This window comes from Saccoglossus kowalevskii, chromosome 20, assembly GCF_978046115.1.
Source record: "Saccoglossus kowalevskii chromosome 20, keSacKowa6.1, whole genome shotgun sequence".
NCBI lineage: Eukaryota > Metazoa > Hemichordata > Enteropneusta > Harrimaniidae > Saccoglossus > Saccoglossus kowalevskii.
The window spans coordinates 2858082-2863565 of NC_140660.1; the positions used below are offsets into that span (position 1 = coordinate 2858082).

The 5484-nt window shown below is 36.6% G+C and overlaps 1 long non-coding RNA gene across 1 annotated transcript; it reads right to left on the bottom strand.

The window, feature by feature from the left end:
- Nucleotides 1–2663: 2663 nt before the first annotated feature.
- LOC146729892 (uncharacterized) lies at nucleotides 2664–5280 on the bottom strand. Its single transcript, XR_014927798.1, has 2 exons — nucleotides 5118–5280; nucleotides 2664–4233 (listed from the first exon to the last, which is right to left on the bottom strand). It is a non-coding gene; the product is annotated as an uncharacterized LOC146729892 (long non-coding RNA).
- Between the last annotated feature and the right edge of the window lie 204 nt (nucleotides 5281–5484).

A 5484-nucleotide genomic window follows, 5' to 3' on the forward strand; every position in this document is an offset into this window, starting at 1 on the left:
AGTTCTGAAGTAAAAGAACTAATAATAACGTTGAATCGTGTGTTTAATTGGCCGTTAAATGGCTAGAGGAGACAACACCTACTGTCCGTCAATTATTGAGATAGAGAGGGTGACGGCGGCCTGACTCAAGGGAACGATGGTGTGTCAAGTCGCGACTTTACCGGTACGTACTTCTCGGCCGGTCCCCTTTGATACGCTGAAAAATACTTTTCGCTTGGAATTAATTTTCGCTGAAGGAAAGTGAAAATAAAATCCAGCGAATATACCCTTTTTCCTATATTTTACATTCAACTGGTCAGAAATCAGTGAAAACTAAATTCCACACAACAACCAAAAATCTTTTCAGCGAATATCAGTTCCAGCTAAATTATTTTTTTACAGTAGCACTATAAAGCCCGATCACAAACATGTTTTTGACATTTTTCTCCATTTTTGGTAGTGCGACCTGAGACAGCTCCTTTGTCCCGCCCTCAAATCTTCTGCATTCGCGTCAGCGTTTTGAAATTTCTACACCGGATATTTGAGGACATAATCTAAAGAAGTGTGTCTAGATTTAGTCACATCTTTCTTTTTTTGCATGAAAAAGAACTCCTGAAAGGTGTCAAGACAAGATTCAATAATTGCTCGGGAAATAGGATGGACATATGGTAAAAAGATAATACCCAATATACAAATTTCTAGTCGCACTTTTAGAAAACAGTTCACACTTCGTTCATTCACACATTTTTGAACGGATATCTCAGAGTTTTCAAGATAGCGCGGGATTGTCAATATTTCGGCGGTTTAGCTAAAAACAGTGTTACGGGATCAATTCGGTAACATTGAGCACGCACGATGTTCAATTGTATTCCCCAATATTAAAGCTTTCAGAATATATATACTTTATTGGGGTAGCTGTATTTTGCATAGAGCAGCACTTGTCTAATGGAAAATACTGAATAAGGGCTGAGGTGGTGGTGGTATTAACTGTAGAACTTTATTCAAATGAAGACATCAAATACACAAAGAAAAGAGTTAAATGTCAGATTATCGCAAAACTATTTTATAGTTATTTGTGAAATATAATTGTTTTTTCCACCTGAGATTTGTGTTTGCATGGACTGATCTGCAACAGTGTTTCAGATATTACAGCTATGCACACCTCTTTTTCATTTTTAAACACTATCACAAATTGCATCTCTCTACAATGTTACATGTATTGATGTTATCAGATGACCTCTGCCCATGGGCCCAAACCACGTGACCAATCCATGTCATATTCAAAGGAATGCAAAATTACAGTATAAATCCTGACTGATCAAATTTTTTTTTTAGTATACAAGAAAGTTGATCAGGAAAAACATCTGTGTTTGTAGTAATTTTGCCAGAAACCAGATAGCGGCCAAACCACGTGACTGAGCAAAATTATTCTATGTTTCTCATATACCCTAAGTGCAAAATATCACGTGACTCGTCAGAATTATTTTCTCGCAGAAATGCAACAAGGACAAATTTGACCATTAATATGAGACTATTTTCTGTTTCAAAGAAATTATGTTCAAACCATGTGATCATAAACAAAGAGACAACATGCATTGGATTAACTTAGCATTATCAAGACAAGTGAATTTTATGACGTCATTGCAACAGATTATTCGCGATAATGTATCTCATTATTGCGCATCAAGGCCCTGTGCCATGGATATGAATTCAAGTTGTTTTTCAAAAATGAATAAAAGAGAAACCATTGAAAAAGAAGAGAAATCGTTGGATAACAACCATTTAATACTGAAATCGGCATCAAATAAAACGGTCCATCGCGTATAACAGTGGATTTCAATATCGAAATCAGACAGTTTTGTGAGGTCATCGTCGTCTAAGTACGCTAAAACGTGTTCGGTAGAAGCGTTTCATCTAGTACGCGCGCTTCTAGATTCCGCAACTTGTCATGCTGCTGTCCTGGTGGCCTCCCAATTAGTTCGCCATATTGTGTTGATGAAGTGAGCTTAAGCAAGGGTGATTTATTCCAGCAAATGCGATAAACGAAGTTAGGGCATGTCTACGAGTACAGAGAGATGAATTTGTTCTGTTTCGTAGTGAGTAGTACTACACAATTTGCAAAACTAGATCGACAAAAGACCGACGTGAATTGTATTTTCTCGGTGTTGACTCACAGTAAATGTAACGGTCCGGCACAGTTTGCATAAATAAATGGAAGTATCCGTGTTCTCAGGTGTGTATCTGTTTATTTATACAGTGAGATTAAAATCACTGTTGGTTCTCCTTCTCGGATGGCTAACACCCACTAGCTTCCCGGTCATGTTCATTCGCGCTCTACGCCTGTAAGTTTCGTTTGCCTTCAAAGTATTTGTCAAATCCCCCGCCTCCTGTAGACAGTTGTCAATAACATCTACATTGATGGTTGGAAAACACTCATGAGATGGGGCAATGATTAGACTACGTACATGAACCCTGTGTGCGCACCCCTATGCACAGTCGATCAAGTCGGTCAACGGCGGCGATCTAGCATAGCGTTGTGCAAGCCAGAAATGCAAGACTGCGACGAAGACCGATACGGCATACCGGTCACGGTGTGCTGTTCGCTCAGGCAATCACTACTATGCTATTCCACACTACACGTAAGTCACTCGTTCACTCGCAATGTAAATGAATATACAATAATATTTGATGAATTAAAACTAGTTTCTTTCTTAGTTTCTTATTTGCCATATAAGATTGTGAAAAACAAATCCAGAAAGACATTTCAAATTATTCAGATTCACTGGCCAGTTATTCAATGTGGATTTTTCTCCAAATTTTCCGATTTTTAGTGGCAACAAATCGACTAGCATTTACAACGGTACAAAATAATAACAATAATGAACTCCCTGAGAACCTATAATGGTTTGGTGGGTCATTTATTATTGTTTAAATATAGTTCAATTAATATAAGTGCATTATGTTTGAATTAAAATGTAACTCCAGATTGGTCGCGGTTTAGTCAAGTTTAATGAAGAAAATGCAACAAAATTGGACTGTTGGAAAAACAGGAATTTCTAGTTCCCTTTTCAGTAAAAGTGTCAACCTTCACAAAGATATTATTGTCTTCTTTTTCATATCGTATTTAAGCAAGGCTTGAAAAGTTTCTCACAAAAATACATCTGGTGTAAATAGTAAGCTTTGAAGAATTCCACTTAAAAGTGACTGTCATCAGAACAGTGCATGCTGGGAAGGCTCACATAACAACAAATGTTTACTTATTTCATAATGAATTCCACTTAAAAGTGATTGTCATCAGAACTGTGCATGCTGGGAAGGCTGACATAACAACAAATGTTTACTTATTTCATAAAGAATTCCACTTAAAAGTGACTGTCATCAGAACTGTGCATGCTGGGAAGGCTGACATAACAACAAATGTTTACTTATTTCATAAAGAATTCCACTTAAAAGTGACTGTCATCAGAACAGTGCATGCTGGGAAGGCTTACATAACAACAAATGTTTACTTATTTCATAATGAATTCCACTAAAAGTGACTGTCATCAGAACAGTGCATGCTGGGAAGGCTGAAATAGCAAATGTTTACTTATTGCATAATGAATTCCACTTAAAAGTGACTGTCATCAGAACTGTGCAAATATATATACAAAAAACATGTCAGAATTCAAGCAAAAACCTATCACACTATTAAAACCTGGAGGGGGAACTGAATCTGTTGTGAAAGTATTCTATGTAGCCGGATGCAACGATAAAGGCTGTTGACATGGAAATAAAAAAATAAGCAAATTAAACAAAACATTGCAAAATGCTTCAGTAGATGACATAAAATAAGATTTTTTGCTTAGTTAGGAGTAAGCATTGTGTCCGTGGGATAGAAAACATGTCTTGGTCTAAGTAGGTATCTTCCAATCAAGGATTACTAAATGTGACACATCATGTGACTGGATAATATCATGTGATCAATTCAAATAATTGTGATTGGTTCCTACTATGTTCCTGTGTCACATGATTTAACATGTGATCCATGTCAATCAATGTGATTGGTTCTTCCATTCTCATATGACTTATATGTTCAGCGACTTAAGCTGTCTGTTCTTCCACTATTTTCCCATCATTCATAGCAGTTTGCTGTAAATCTCCACATTTGATTGGATTTATGGTAGATGATTTCTAGGATTTACCACTGCCAGCAAACTGCTTCCTTAGTTCTGCCATTCATGAAGGCTCTATTTTATCAAAGAGTGGTTAAGGCTGAAAATAATAACAATTTTCAATTATACCACCAGTGTTTTGAATGTGTTTATGGAACATTATGTACATGTTTCTGGAATGTTCTCAACATGTTCTAAAAGTGTATCTGGATTGTTCTGTGAATGTGTTCTTAAAATGTTCTCAACATGATCTGAGAACGTGTTCTTAAAATGTTCTCAACATGATCTGAGAACATGTTATTAAAATGTTCTCCACATGATCTGAGAATGTGTTCTTAAAATGTTCTCAACATGATCTGAAAACATGTTCTTAAAATGTTCTCAATATGTTCTCAAAGTGTATCTGGAATGTTCTGTGAATGTGTTTTTAGAATGTTCTCAACATGATTTGAAAACGTGTTCTTAAAATGTTCACAGCATGTTCTAAAAGTGTATCTGGAATGTTCTGTGAATGTGACGGTGTACATTAGTTCGCCCTGATTAACACAGTGATATACATAGAGCTAGTAAAATGGCAGTGTGTTCAGGGCTTTCATTAATTACACATGTAATACAGTTGAAGTTTAAAACATTCGATCAAAGCTCCAACCATAATTAGGCCAAACAAAAATGTTTTGTTGCCCTCAGCGACCGATCGATACATATGAAATGTCGGGTCGCATTTTTTTCCCCATATACATCGGCTATTTACGATACCCTTATTTTCACGAATTTAAAAAAAAAAATCCGACCGACCAACCTAATTTCAATTTTCCGACTTGAGGGTAACATAAGTTGTTTTTTGGCCTTACAGCACAGGCGCTCGGAACTATGCCGGTCCCACTTTAGGTCATTTTTTTATTAGCCAAGAAACGTTCCGAGCGCCTGTGCCTTACAGTAAAACAATTGTCAGATCTGGACGAGGTAAATGACATGAGAACTCACCGATGTGTTCAGCTTCCACGCCACTTTCAAGTAATGTTGATTTCCTCGATCGCAGTACAGCTTCATATATATGTCATTTCAAGATATTGGTAGTTATCTAAGACTAACATGCAGTATGTTATCGATTTCAATATTCTTACAACACGCTGGTTCGTTTACATTTCAACCGGAAGTAAAGCTGGGAGGTGTTGTCGTCGTAGATGGCGTATTCGCTGTTGCCCAGCAACAAGATATAATCCAATGATAACGGCAAGTTGACGAAAATGTGAAAAATGCAGTGTGCATTGTTAGTTTTTTGTTTTGTCGAAATATATTAAAAATTAAAAAAAAAACGACAAAATTGTAAATGATGTAAATTTCATCAAGG